Source organism: Neofelis nebulosa, chromosome 16 (assembly GCF_028018385.1).
Source record: "Neofelis nebulosa isolate mNeoNeb1 chromosome 16, mNeoNeb1.pri, whole genome shotgun sequence".
In the NCBI taxonomy this organism is placed as follows: Eukaryota; Metazoa; Chordata; class Mammalia; order Carnivora; family Felidae; genus Neofelis; species Neofelis nebulosa.
In genome coordinates this window covers 21,258,021-21,273,534 of record NC_080797.1, presented here as the reverse complement: position 1 = coordinate 21,273,534, position 15,514 = coordinate 21,258,021, and the positions used below count along the sequence as shown (strand labels likewise).

The window sequence follows — 15,514 nt, the reverse complement described above, 5'->3', positions numbered from 1 at the left end:
CATCAGATAGAGGAATGGCTGACTATGACAGATCCTGGGGTCTCTTTCTCCAGAAAGAGCAGGTTGGCTATGACAACATCACTACCTCTCGAGATAAACCAGAATAGTTCACTTTTAGATAGTCCCAACTGTGAAAAAGTTATTCCTTATGCTGTGCTAACATCTATTCCCCTATACCTTTCACTCATTCGTTCTACTTCTGGCTTGGGAGGGAACATGGGACAAACCCAGGCTCTGCTCCCCATGGTGGTCCTCCCAAGACATAAAGCAGCCAACACCCCCTCCATTTTCACTGCTTTGGCCTAAAAGGCCCAGTGATCTTGGATGCTACTCTGGTCTCAGTTTCTAGCCCAGCATGCTGGGGGGTCCTTGTCTGCAAGACCAAGGCTGTGGGGCTCTCTTCTGTTATTGGATTCTCAGAGGAGGTTACCCTGTCTTGTACCTCCCCTTGTCCAGGTGACAGTAGACACAGCATGAGCCCTGGAAGGAACGGCTTCACCAGGTTCACTTATCAACTCCAGTGGTACCTCGCAACTTGCAGAAAAGAGGTGAGCAGCAAACACTTCAATCAATACGTGATTGAATGAACGATTAAGCTTCTCTTTTTTTTAATGTTTATTTATTTATCTTGAGAGAGAGAGAGAGAGAGAGAGAGAGAGAGGCAGAGAGAGAACCCCAAGCAGGCTCTACGCTGTCAGCACAGAGCCCGATGCAGGGCTCAATCTCACGAACTGAGAAATCGTGACCTGAGCTGAAATCAAGAGCCAGACGTTCAACCGACTGAGCCACCCAGACGCCCCCAATTAAGCTTCTTATGGAATTAAAATCCAAATTCACTTCCTTCCTCCTGAAGACACTTTTCTCACCTGTTTGGGGGTGAGGAATCTAATTTCGGGACTGTACTTAGGTCCCTGTTTCTGTCCGTCTTCACCTTGTGACAGTGCATCAGAATTCCAGCCTTGGAGATCTTTTGGTTTAATGATTTAATCATCCTGCAGGCTACCTGCCCTTCAGGTCAGCTACAGATTGTCGTGCCATCAATAGGCTGGTCTGAGTGACTAATTAGATGATATTTAGGTGATATGTGGCTTATGTTCATAGTCCAAGTTTTGAAGAGGCAGGTTGAACGTGTTTGTCTGGTCTTCCTGGAAGGAGGGTGCTATGGGTGGAATAATGTCATGGTTCCCACCCCCCACCCCCGCCCCAGTTCATATGTTGAGGTCCTAACATCTAGTACATCAGAACATGACCTTGTTTAGAAATACACTGTTGCAGATGTAATTACTTAAGAGAAGGTCAGCCTGGAGTAGGTCGGGCCCCTTATCCAACGTGACTGGTGTCCTTATGGAATAGACATGCACAGAGGGAAGATGTCAAGAGCCACAGGGGCAAGATGGCCATCTGTAAGCAGAGGAGAGAGGTGTGGACAGATCCTTCCCTCCCAGCCTCACAAGGAGCCAACCCTGCTGACACCTTGACTTTGGACTTCTAGCCTCTAGAACTGTGAGGCAATACTTTTCTGTTCATTAAACTACCGAGTTTGTGGTCATTTGCTCAGCAGCCCTGAGTCCCCCTCAGCTCTGCATGCCTTCCTTCCCTATCCCACCTCCCTGCTCACCAGGGACTCACTGTACAAGGCCCTTCCCCATTTCAGGTGGGAACAGAACCAACCCCAAAAATGAGGAAGGTGAGCCACTACCTGCAGGGGTCTCTCTGGATTTTGAGAGTCTAGAAATCCAAAGCCAGTGTGGAGCAGAATGGGAAATGCAGGCTGTGGGGGGAGTCCTGAGTGTTGGGGTCACCAGGAGGGGCCGCCGAGGCATGCTGGGCAGATGGGATCAAGTAATGTTCCCCAAGGAGAGGATGCTTGAACTGGGCATTGAAGGTTGAGTAGAAGTTGGCCAGGTGAAAAGATGGGCCAGAAATGGTGGAGGGGGACAGAGGGAAGGGGAGGAAGCAGAGAAGGGTGGGGTTGTGGCAGCCTCTGGACAGACCCGAGCAGCATATTGGCTAAGCCAGTTGTGAATAAGGGAGCACCAGGGCATTGGATGGGAGGAGGGGATCACGGGCAAAACCCTGAAAAGACAGCTTCAGCACTACACTGGAAGTCAAGACAAAATAGTGTGTTACCACTGGAGGGATATTTTAGCCAAGGACAATCCATGTCTGGGGGTCCAGAGAGACCCAGGCCCCTTCTCTTTCTCCCCTTTCCATTTATCAAAATCCTATGCATCTTTTACTGTCTAACTGCCTTAGTGTGCCCTTCCTCCCCAGCTCCCCAGACTACTCGCATCCCTGACCCAGAGTTAACTGGTGCCTCCTCTCTGCTCCTGGTGCCCTTTCTCTAGGTCACTAATGGAGCAGATCATCCCCTCAGTAACTGTGTTTTGACCCCCCCCCCCACTTGGTTGAGTGACCCTCCAATGTCTCCATAGAGCGCTGAAACGTTCCCAAGAACTCAGGAAAGGGGCAGAACCAAGTGTGTGTTAAGGAATGTCACTGAGCGGTGCAGAAGTTCCTTATAAGGTCAGGGGATGGCACGGAGAAACACATCAGAGGGACTCAGACAACTGGTAACACTGCTCAAGAGAAATACACAGGCATTAGATGGGGAGAAAAGGAGATAGGCCAAGGATGCATTTCTTCTTAACAAGTAGGAACAGGTTTAAGTCTGTAGAAAGCTAGGGGACACACGCTCACAGGTGATTCTTCAAGCTGCCACCAGGAGCTAAAATTGCCACCACCGATAAATGAAGAACCCTTTACCTGTACCTCAAACTCCCCAGAGTGGAGGGAGCATTTGGGGGTGCCACTATGTGGACGCCCGACTCTGCAGTCGACTGACGCAAGAGCACAGAGCAGATGTGAACTTCTGTGGCTTCAACAAAGAATCCCTTGAGGATGACCCCAAAAGGCCTTTTTTTTTTCTGAATTATGAACAGCAGAGTTAAGAGGAAGATGTCTGTGTTCCTTGATTCCTACCATGTGAAACATGGAAATGACTCAGAGACGGAGGACGGAAAGGGCGGCCGCTGCTGCTGCGAGTTTCCAAAAAGACACTCACGATCCCACCAAAAGAGAAAAGCTGGGGCAATAAGTGAAAACTCAGAATTCAAAAAAGCTCAGTGGTGTCACAGAGGGGGTTGGGTCCCGGGGTCCACACACCTGAAAAAAAGATACACGTTACAGTGGCTGCTTAATTCTGTCTCTGTCAGAAAGCACTCACTGCGGTTAAAAAGAAAAAAAAAAAGCAAAACTCAACCCTGTTTGTCGACTCAGGTACTAACTCGGCTGTATCTTGGACAACAAATTGGTGTTTGTCTAAAACACACACAGAAAAGAAGATACCTTCCCAGTTGTCAGAGCGAAAATCCTTTACTCTTCTGTCCAGCAACTGGAAGAAAAACAAGGGAATTTGTGGCTTGGTTTCCTTGACAACCTTATCTTCACTCCAGGCGTCGTGCCCTGTCTCTAAGCAACAGGGCACTCTTCAGAGGCACCGGGAGGCAAAACCTAGAGCTTATCCTGAGCCCCGGGAGGACGGGGCAAATCAGGGCAGAGTGTGTCCCTGCCAGGGCACAGCCCAAGGAGCTTGGAAAGGTGCACGGCCCCAAATACCCCCACCAAACCCCATACACAACCTGGCATCTCCCCCCTGTCCTTGGGGCCTAAAATTCTACCTCTCTGCTCTCCTCCCCTGGGTGTTTTCCCCTGACCTCTGGAGGGGTCAGTGGCTCAGTTCATCATGTACCCCACTCCCGACAGAAAAGCCCCACACGGCCCTAGTGTGAAGGGGAGACTGCCCCTTGAGAACAGGGCACAGAAAGGGAAGCTAAGATGCCTCTGGGACTTGCTAATTGTGCAAACAAATGGCTCTGCTGAAGAAAAGCATTTGATTAAAAGCAGACGGGAGAAGACGGCTATGTTGCTGTATTGACATTTAAGAATTTGCACCTGAAAATGGGAGTCAGAGATTTTTTTTTTTTCCCCACCAGCACGTCCCTGCTTCTTCTCTAACATCTCTGCGCCGGGAAGCATTTCTGAGAATATACTGAAGACCAAATGAACAAAATATCTGGAAATGACAGCTCTGAACTTTAATCAGAGCAAGAGATGATGAATTCGTCGCTCTGAGGCTCGGAGGAGATGGGGATGTGGAAGGCAAGGTGTAGACAAACAGTGCTTTTAACTACTGTATCCGGTAGTCAGGGAAACCACTGTCTCTCTGGTCCCTTTACTCCTGGCAGGCTCATGTCCCTGATCAAAGTTTATCCTCCTGTCACCTGGGAGGCAGGGAGGTGGGGCCACACTGACTCACCTTCACGAGTCTGGAAATCACAATTTGCTGAAGTTGTAATATATACAAACCACACGGTTATTTACACATTAAGATAAAAACTATAGATTCTGATTCCTAGCTCTTACTTACGTGTGGAAATGGAGAATTTGGCTAGTCTAAATTGCTATCATTCCAAGGCAATTTCCAAATTCCAAATCCCATAAGCTTTGGGTTATTTTATTTTTTATTCTTTTTTTTTTTAATTTTTTTTAACGTTTATTTATTTTTGAGACAGAGAGAGACAGAGCACGAACGGGGGAGGGTCAGAGAGAGAGGGAGACACAGAATCTGAAACAGGCTCCAGGCTCTGAGCCGTCAGCACAGAGCCCGACGCGGGGCTCAAACTCACATACCACGAGATAGTGACCTGAGCCGAAGTCGGACGCTTAACCGACTGAGCCACCCAGGTGCCCCTTTTATTCTTTTTTTTAAGCTTATTTATTTTTGAGAGAGAGAGAGAGAGAGAGAGAGAGAGAGAGAGAGAGAGAGAGACTGAATCCCAAGCAGGATCCGAGCTGCCAGTGCAGAGCCCAATGCAGGGCTCGAACTGATGAACTAACTGTGAGATTATGACCTGTGCTGAAATCAACAGTCAGATGCTTAACCAACTGAGCCACCCAAGCACCCCTGGATTATTTTCCAATTAATTTTTTTGGTAGCCCATTAACAAGACAGATCTATTTGAGATTCCCCTCCTTGTGCATTTTCTCTTAAGTAGAATTGCTGACCAAAAGGGCCATGGATTTCTTTTCAAGCACTCATTCGAGCCCCGTTTATAATAGCTGCTTGGCTCAAGCTGAGGGATCTGTGCTCCACAAAGCTGACAGTGGGGCTTAAGTCATGGGCATGGGCTGCAAAGATCGACAGCTTGGGGCCACTCCCAGGGTTAGGAAAAAGAAGCAGTCGGGGAAGAAAGAGCTCAGGGGCAGGAAGAGTGACTATGTGCTGGTATTTTGTAGGACGTTGGAGCAGGGCAATATGTGGCACAAGATCCAAGGCAACAGGAAATGGGGCCCGATGTCTATTCCCAATAGCTACCAGCCACTGCAAGAGCAGCCAGAGGGTGACTGACTAGGACGAGACCCTGCATGAGGTCGTGGTGCCACCCTTTGGGCAGGTAACATGCAAAAATCACAGGCCAGGGGGCTGTCTCTTCTCCAAGGTGCTGAACTGCCGAAGGACGGGTGGCTAGACATGGCTTGGACCCAGATGTGGGAGGAAGCTCGGGTCCATCACAGCCCCCCTGGGGGCTTCCCACAGACAGAACTTGCCAGCTTCCACCCCCCTGTGTGTTCTGTGGAGAACAGCCTCCCTCCTCGTCTCCCACAGCCCCGTGGGAGCTCACCACCCCCGAATGTGTGTCTCCAGGTCCACAAGAAGATAGGAGCCCGAGGCAACGGAGGCTGTTTGAGTCAGGCCAGGACCCATCTCTGGCACGCACCACCCTGAAAAGGGAAACACACCAACTGCGCGGGGAACAGACCTACACTGGGCTGCCGTTTCACTCACTGTATTTAATCAGAGAGAGGGGAAGAGAATGGGATTTTGATTTCAGAATTCATCCTTGGTTAATTGTTATTTGCAGAACACAAGTAACATTTTAATTATTTTCAACCCCACACCATAACAGCTACCAAGGGAATGGAGACAAAATAGAATAAACAGGGGACTTATTAAACACATAATTAATGTGTGCTAAAATTAGCATATATGAATATGAATGAGCTGGGACTATTATAAAGTTAGTGCCTCAAATATTATCACCTGATTAGTCCTGTTATCTGCTATAGCTTCTCAAGAGTTGAGGCCACCCCAACAGGGGACAGGGACACATCAGCAGATGAGATGTTCCTTGGAGGATTAATCTGGCCGCCAAGGCTTCAGGTATTTTTATAAATCAAAGTTTGAGAGAAGCTACAATTCTTTTTACAGTGAAGCAAAGACAAGTCAAGCACTGGGCAAAGATCATTGCGAAGCCAACATGGGTCACGTGGGACTCTGGACATGATAATGTCTTTGAGTTCTGGGACGGAAGCAGCGGGCCAGTATGCAGGAACAACCTGTCCTTGGGATGGCTTCTCCAGGCGGAGGAAAGGGTCTGCAGGTATTTCTCATGACAGCCTTGGCCCAGCGCGGAGCTGCCCGGGCCGAGCACAGCAGCAACATTGTAGTTCTGACACAAAAGACGATCTGCCTGGTGCATGCAAAGGTAGGTCAGTGCCGAGGCTCGAGACACTAATCTCATTAACTAGCAGGAAGAAAGAGAGCAGCCTGGTATTGAGCCAGTGGCCTTGACCTTTCCCATGTGCCGCTGCCCAGGGCATTCCCGCTGGCCTCCTCCATCCTCTCTGCTGTGGGTGGGATCACTGGCACCCAGTCAGTCCTACAAGGCCTGGGTTTCAATGTCAAGTCTGCGAGCAGTAAATATTATTGTTTAAACCGCACAGAGCCAAAAGAAACGACACCGTTGCTCCGAAGGCTTGCACGTACTGCTTTGACTTCCGGTGACAATGGATTCGTTCTGCACTGCATCATAATACGTGTGTGTATAAACGTCATCCTGTCTGCCAGACGGGAAGCTCTTTTGAGGCAAGGGCTGTTTTTTATCCTGTTTGGTAGCTCTCAGAGCATCTGGAGCCATGCCATCGGACACGGCGGCTACTAGCTATGTGTGGCCGCCAAACACTTGGGATTTGGCTGGTGGGACTGAGAAAATGAATGATTTGTTTGTGTTTTAATTAACTTAAGTTTACATCTGAAAACTGAAGAAACGTATATAATATTTTTTTTCTCCACTCTACACAGCTTTGTTTTGAGGGGACTACATTTCACTTGAACCATTAAAAATTTAGCCTCCGAACTGAGTTGTGCCCAGAGTGTAAAATACACGCTGCATTTCAAAGACTTAGTGTGGAAAAAAAAAGAATGTACAATGTCTCAATTTTTTACATTGAGTCTGTTGAAATAGTAAGATTTTGACCATTTGGGTTAAATAGAATATGTATTAAAAATTAGTCTCGGGGCGGCTGGGTGGCTCAGTTGGTTGAGCGTTCGACTTCGGCTCAGGTCACGATCTCATGGTTTGTGAGTTCAAGCCCCATGTCGGGCTCTGTGCTGACAGCTCAGAGCCTGGAACCTTCTAGAGATTCTGTGTCTCCCTCGCTCTCTCTGCCCCTCCCCCGCTCATGCTCTGTCTCTCACTCTCAAAAATAGGTAAACGCTAAAAAAAATTAAAAATTAGTTTCACTTGCTTTTTACATTTTTTTAAAAAATGGCTACTAGGAAGCTAACAATGGAGACGCAGAGTGCATTGTATTCCTGTTGGACGTGGGGGATCTAGCAGCATCCACACACAGGACGTATCAGTCGATTGTTTGGTTGAACGTTATAAACAGATGACGGCACCACCTCTCACCTGGCCCCCAGTCTCCATCACAAACCAGATAAAAGTATTTTTCAGGTATCTGGATTAGAAATCGAATCTGTGCCCAGGAAACAAAGGAAACCAGAGACAAAGGAATAAAATCGCATGTGCCAATTAATGAGTAACCTCCCTCCTTTTGAAATGGATTAAAGTACAATACAGTAGTAGCTTGTACAAGAAGAGAAGAAATCCAATAATGAGACCATCAGAATGCAGTTCCTTCTTATCTTGATGGCAATGGGGCTCTGTGTTCTTAGCAGCCGAGGGAAAAAAGAAAAGGCATACACAGTAAATTATGAATACCGTTTCCACAAGCGAGGCAAAGCTTTCTCAGGCGGTGCATTCTAAACTAAATACCTTATTTGGGAGCATTGGGGGATGAACTAGGCAATGTTCCCAGCAAAAAAAGAAAAAAAAAAAAAAGTGACAGTAAATGCTGTGGTGATTTTCACGTGACAGTTAATGTCCTTCCTTCGAAACCCGAGCTGAGGCAAGAGAATCTGTTCTGTGAGAGGGCTAAGCTGGCACAGACCAGTATGCTGGCTTGCTCGGGGGGGCAGGTGTGTGTCACCCGGAGCAGAGAATGACAAGATCATCCTTGGAGTGGCTCTTTCCATCTCCTTGACATTAGACGTGGTGACGAGCCTGCTGTGATTTCTCTGCACAAGCTGCCCCCCACCCCATCTGAGAAATCAGAAGCCAGATCAGAACCAAAGGGAACAAGAATGATGGCACCACAGGGGTGACCCTGTCCTCCCCTTAGCTTATTTTAACAAAATCCACTTATTTTCAAATTTTGAAACATAAGGCATTTTATTCGTAAAATATGTTTGACGCCCGACCCCACAACCAAGAACACCTGTCTTGGGAAACAAAAAGTCTCCCCTAAATAGAACTCGGCCCAAGGCAAGCTGAGGTAGGCTCTAGATAACCTGTGGAGCTCACATTGTTTTGCCAAGGGTCCAGGGCAGTGCCATCCAATAGAACTTTCTGTGAAGACAGAATTGTTCAGTACCTTTGCTGTCCAATATGGTAGCCACTGGCTGTGTATGGCTAGTCAGCACTTGACATGTGACTAGGTGTGACTGAGGATTTAAATTCTGCATTTTGTTTAAATCTGACAAATAAATAGGACAGCATTTGGTGGCTCTGGGATCTCAGGCTTTCTAACTCCAGAACCTACACTTGTCTGTCCCTATAGCTACTAGCTGCTGTCCTGGACAGTGCAGGTCTCGGAGGACTTAGGAAAACCGTGAGGTGGCTGATAGCTGCCTGGCCAGAGTAGAAAGACAATTGGAATTTACCGGAAACATTGAGTCTTCATATAAAAATATGTTCAGATTCTCTTGCCTTAATTTTTCCCTTTAATTTACGTAATAGATGGGAGGATGACATAATCTAGCAGATGTGGAAATGAGTCTTCATTTTAACCCTAGTCCTCACGCAGCTTTAAATTTTTTTTTAAGTTTATTTATTTTGAGAGAGACAGAGACAGCCCAAGTTGGGGAGGGGCAGAGACAGAAAGGGAGACAGAGAATCCCGATGCGGGGCTCGAACTCCCGAAACCGCAAGACCATGACCAGAGCAGAAGCCAAGAGTCGGACCCTCAGCTGACTGAGCCACCCAGGCGCCCCAATCCTCATGCAGCTCCAGAACATAGCTCACGTGTTCCGGCCAGTCGGTAGGGCACAGGCAGGGGTGTCTGTAACCCATGGCAGGAGTTGGTAGTGAATTTTAAAGTTGCCCTGTTGCACTGGGGAGGTGTGGCGGGGGGTGCTGCAGGAATCCCAGTTACGATTTCACCCTTGGGGGCTCTGTGCCAGTTCTCCTGCTCAAACCCAACGGCGTCGCCGGGGAGCATGTTACCAGCTTCTGCTACGGTGCTGCTCACCCAGGAACACACTATGCTGTGCAAAATGTCATCCCAGACAGGAGCCCAAGTTAATTATAATGTCAGGCTTCCCACTGAGACACAGATAATTAGAGGAGAATATTACAGTGTTTCCCAACTCCTGGGGTAAATGGGAAGCATCTTCGAATGTCACCTGCTGGAGAAAGGAATTAAAGTGGTTGGAGATGTTCCGCTGGAGACGCCCAAGGCCAGAACGAAACCATCTTTCGGGATCAGAGCGGCGTGAAGGCAAAGTGAGAGGGGGGAGGGGGGAGGGGAGAGGACGAGGTGTTCTAGGCCCCGTGATATACACGTCACAGCAGATGACATAATGAGTGGCCCTGCTGGTGGCCAGCACTGTCTCCTCGCTTAACACCGAACCCCAAGATGGGTTATTACTTCCATTTTACAGCCAGGATCCTGAAACTCCCAGCGTCTTAGCTGAGGTCACCCAGCTGGCAAAGCATTTGGTGGCTCCGGGGTTCATGGCCTGGCCTTTCTGATTCTACATCCTGGGCTGGTCCCCTCTCCCCACACCTCCCTCCTTGATACATCAAAGGGCTAACGATTTGCTTGGGTCCTGGATTGTCCTCCCTTGGTGGAGGTGGTGGTGATGGCGACAGGTGCATGGGGACCGCGAGGGGCTCACTGTACCCGCATCTGCAGAGCGCCCACGGTGATAGTCCACGTTTCCCCTGCCGAAACCTCCCTGCTGATCTGAGCTGCTGCGTCTGGAGTGACAATCGCACCAACACGCGATTGTGGTGCCGCAGACGTTCACATCTAATGTGGCAAGCTTCAAAACACGAGAAGCATTTCCTGAACTTCTCTGTAACTGGCTCTGAAAAACTCTGATCCGTCGGGAGGAAGAAAGCATAGCCCCCCGTAGCGAGAGGCAGGCTGCCCATGCCTGCACATACAACCGTGAGCTCCACCTTCTGCCTCCCTGGGCAGCTTCGAAAATGTAAAACAGGGGGTACAAACACCTAACTCATACACAGAGGACACTTACAAAAGGCCCCGGCAAGTGGCAGCCTCCTGTATGACTGGTGGCTTTTGTTGCTGCCAATGAGTTGCAGTCTTGAGTGGTCTTCAGCTTACACATTAACTGAGCCTGGGTCCCTGGCTGTGCAGAATACTCCTCCAGTTTCTGGAAACAGAACAATGCGAAGGAGAGGCTGTTGCTTCAGTGTTTTGCCTGGAAAGCTCCCTTTCTAATAACAGGATTTTCTATTCGGTCTTTGTCCCAGGAAAATGAAGAGTCAGGAAGCTGTTCTTTCTAGCTCTTGGCTCCTTCCTGTAAGCTCTAAGTTGCCAGACCTCTGAAGCTGCTCTTCCAGCACGTGGAGACCACACACAAGGGTAAAGTGAATGCCAGGGACAAGACCTGGAACCTGGGAATCCCAGTGTTCATGACAAAGGAGACTTTGCAGACAGGACAGTCCTGGATTATCTAGGGACAGGATAACCAAGCGTAGGTTATATGAGTGGACCAGATAACCCAAGAATCTTTATAGGAAGGACGCATAGAGATTAGACACAGAAGAGAAAGCAATCTAATACAAATCCTTTGTTTTGTTTCCAGCCTGTAATGAAAACCACCCAAACAAGATTATCTCAGCCATAAAGGAATAACTGTTATTTCTACCCTTTTGTGTGTGTTTTGGGCAGAGGGATGTTGAGGCAGTTAAGCGATAGAGGTTCCTCTTCCAAAAATCTTTTTTATCATACAAGTCATTTGTGATAGATAAGTTGATAAATCTCACAAGAACATGAAGAAAATAAAAATCAGCCACAATCCCAGGAATAACCAACGACGGTTAATATTTTTAGTGTATAAATTTGTGAGATTCTGTTCCTTAAAAAAAAAAAAAGCCCCACTCAAGCGTTTCATGTAAAGCCACAAAATGTAGCCTAACAGGAACCGTTGAGTGAAGACAAGCCAAATAATTAAAATCAATTGTTGCGCTGTTTCTGGAGACACAGGCAGTGACCCTAGTTCGCTGTATGTCACAGCAACAACCAGCAAAGTGAACTTGGCTCTTGACTTTAATGAGAGGAAAATAAAAAGCGTGTGACTCATCTCGCCTCTTCTATGGGTTTATAAATAATTTTAACCACAAAGGAGAGCCCACTGTGTCACAGAGACCCACAGAAGCTGAATGCCGTCCCTTAGCCCGCCTGTGGCCAAGGGAGAAGGGAAACTGGGACCCTTGGCTCTCAGATGACAGCCCTCCATCCCAGGATGGACGGTAGGTACCAAGTGCACCAGTCATTCCTTGTGCTGGAATAGACGCTGAGCTTCAATATGCAACATGAGGTCCTAAAAGGGAGCATGGGGCTTCTTACAGGAAACTCCATCTGTGGTGGGGGTGGGGGGAGCGAGACCCCTTTAAATGACTGCCATTCAAGGTGATAACCATCACTACAGAAGCAGAGACAGGACATAGCAAGGCATCACCAAGAAAGGAATGATTTACACCGTTAAATACATTAGATGAATATTGTACTCTTTGTATTATTTTTCACAGAATCATCCAATGCCAGGGCTGAAAGGAATCGCAGCGATAATTTAACACACACACACACACACACACACACACACACACACACACACACACACACCCTGAGTCACCAAATGGAGTAGTGCTTGAAGAAGATAACTCTGGAAGATCCCTTTAAGCTCTAAATTTATCTTTCTGGCATACAAAATGATGCTATAGCACACTGTCGAGACCATAAGCTGCCCATGAAAAGAGATTAGTAGGAACTCGATTTGCTAGTTGATTTTTAATTCCACTCAGATGCACAGAGGGTGCTTGTTTTCCGAAGGCCCGGGGACCTCTGGAAGGCTCAGAGCCCTTCAGCCTGCATGATGCTGCATGAAAATCACTTTTCAGAGACAATGCTCAGAAGGCGACAGAGTTGCTTGTGCAGAAAACACATCATTTCCCCGGGGCACCATTTTCCAAAGGACTCAGGCACCCCATCCCGCTTTCGATGCACACTGGCCAAGCCAGAGAGGGGGCATGGAACTTGGAGGAGGCACATCTACCTGCAGAGACTTGAGGTCTGCCACACGGGCCGGAGGGGCTCACGTCTGACGGTCTTCCTCGGCCATTACGGTTTCTTCCAGAAACACGTCCACTGTTGGCACGATTGTGCGTGTTTTTCTCAAAAGTGGGGATTCTTCCCTGCTCTAGGGCTGTGGATGGTCTTCACGAGGTCCATGAACACTTGGGGCTGCTTGTGTGCTGCGTGGGAGGGGGTCCCCAGCTCCTCCCAGGTTCTTAAGAATGGCTGTGAGCCACAAAAGTTTAAGAACATGTCCGCCCCGGGGCACCTGGGTGGCTCAGTCGGTTGAGTGTCCGACTTTGGCTCAGGTCATGATCTCACAGTCGGTGGGTTCGAGCCCCATGTCGGGCTCTGTGCTGACAGCTCAGAGCCTGGAGCCTGCTTCGGATTCTGTGTCTCCCTCTCTCTCTGCCCCTCCCCTGCTCACACACACTCTCTCTCTCTCTCTCTCTCTCTCAAAAATAAACATTAAAAAAAAATTAAAATAAATAAAATAAAATGAAAGAACACGTCCTCCCTTGCACACATGTGTAAACCCAGGGCCTGGGGTGTGTGCATGTGCCTACACGTGTGACCTCACACACCAGAAAACTCTAGTGGACAAGATACTCACTAACAAGCTTCCTTTTTTTACTTCCACATTAAAAAAAAAAATTAACAAAATGTCATCCCTATCATCCCCAGGACATACAAAACTGAACCAGCAAAGACAAAAAAACTTCAAAAAAATCAAGTATCCTTTTAGTCACTGTGAAAAGTCTATCTTAAAACCCAGCGTCGTGGGGAACGTGAAAGCTCTAGTTAAATTTTTAATAAACTATAAAGGATAATGGTAAAAAAGAGACCTTTTCAAAGGTAAGCTGGCGACAGACAAGCTCTTGAAATGGTTCCCATCAAAGGGCAGGAAGCTGCCGCGGGTAACTGCGGGCGAGTGAACTTCTCTTCCGATCGGAGTTAGCAGACTGAGGCTCCAGGGATGCGTCCCAGTGGGGCCTTGGGAGACTCGTCTGTTTGTATTTAGACCCTGGTGATGTCATCTGGTGCCGGGGGTTCAACCACATCTACGTGCCAATGATTCACAGGCGGCCCAGATTGATCTCTGCGGCCCAGACTCTGCTCCCATCTCCAGATTCGAACATCCGACTGCCTGATGGGTATCTCCACTCGAATGTCTGCCGACAACCAAACCTCGCAGTCCAAAACGGAGTTCTTGACATGCCCTTCTGAAGCCTGCCCCCGCTGGGCCATCCCCATCCCAGTCGAAGGCGATTCCACGCTTAGCCGGTCAGCCCTGAAACCTCGGGGTCCTTCCTGGCTCCTGACTTTGTCTCTCACCCCACGTCTACTGCACCAGCAAATCCCCCCTCTCCACCTTCAACAGAAGCCAGAATGGGACCCCTGCTCAGCATCTCTGGCACCACCACCCTGGTCTGAGCCACCTTCGTCTGTTACCTGCATTCCTGCAGTGAGTGGCCTCTCTGCCCGGTCTCTCCACAGCCGCCCTCCCCCTCCTGAGTCCAGTCTGAACTCAGCACCGACAGAGAATCTTTTACAACACAACTCAGATCATGTGCTTCTCTGTTCAAAAGTCCCACAGAGTGAAAATGAAAATCCTTACAAGTTCCAACTGGGGCAGGGCCGACCTCTCTGTCCTTCCTTTGTGCCTCCCACTCACCCTGTTCCGGCCACAGTGGACTCCTGACTACTCCTCATAGGTCCTCACGTGCTCCTGCCTCAGGATTCTTGCACTGGCTGCTCCCTCTGCCTGGAACATTCACTCTGCCCCAGAGAGCTGCATGTCAGACTCAAATGCAAGGTCTCAGTGAGACCCACTCTGACCGCTCTATTTAAAATTGCAACTCCTTTCTGGGGTGCCTGGGTGGCTCAGTCAGCTAAGCATCCGGCTTTGGTTCACGTCATGATCTCACGGTTTGTGGGTTTGAGCCCCGTGTAGGGCTCTGTGCTGACTACTCAGAGCCTGGAGCCTGCTTCCAATTCTGTCTGTGTGTCTGTCTGTCTCTCTCTCTGCCCTTCCCCAGCTTGTGCATGCTCGCTCTCTCTCTCTCTCTCTCTCTCTCTCTCTCTCTCTCAAAAATAAATAAATAAGGGGCGCCTGGGTGGCGCAGTCGGTTAAGCGTCCGACTTCAGCCAGGTCACGATCTCGCAGTCCGTGAGTTCGAGCCCCGCGTCAGGCTCTGGGCTGATGGCTCGGAGCCTGGAGCCTGTTTCCGACTCTGTGTCTCCCTCTCTCTCTGCCCCTCCCCCGTTCATGCTCTGTCTCTCTCTCTGTCCCAAAAATAAATAAAAAAAATAAATAAATAAATAAATAAATAAATAAGCTTAAACACATACATACATACATACATACATACATACATACATAAAATGCAATTAATAAAAGGCAGGAAAGGAGGAGAAATTTCCCCTTGAACCTCTTGATCTAAGCAAGCCAGCCGCTCCCCAGGTCATGAACTGTTAACGTGATGCTTCTGATGAACCAACTAGTTGAGGTTCCTATGAGCCACTCAATCCTCCATACAGTCAAAAGGTACTTCCAATTCACCATAAAAGGGACACAGGTTGAACTTGAACTTGGGAACGCCAAAGATCCAGAAGAAGGTCTGTTGTCAGGAAAGAAGTAACTTTTGAATCTGTGCTGATTACGAATCCTCAAATGTCAGTGTCCACCCACACCTCCTCCTGCTAACACATTTTTGCTTCTGGCCTTAATCCAAGCTCTTACTGAAGTCAATGAACACGTAAATATGTGAACTCTGACTCTCCC

General features: G+C 48.4%; 1 protein-coding gene and 1 long non-coding RNA gene across 9 annotated transcripts in view; both read right to left on the bottom strand.

The window, feature by feature from the left end:
- Nucleotides 1–15,514, bottom strand: part of SLC39A11 (solute carrier family 39 member 11) — a 428,283-nt gene that overhangs the window by 127,626 nt on the left and 285,143 nt on the right. The gene's annotated exons all lie outside the window — the stretch shown is intronic.
- Nucleotides 5,839–15,007, bottom strand: LOC131498120 (uncharacterized). The gene is made up of 2 exons (XR_009255297.1): nucleotides 14,182–15,007; nucleotides 5,839–11,107 (listed from the first exon to the last, which is right to left on the bottom strand). It is a non-coding gene; the product is annotated as an uncharacterized LOC131498120 (long non-coding RNA).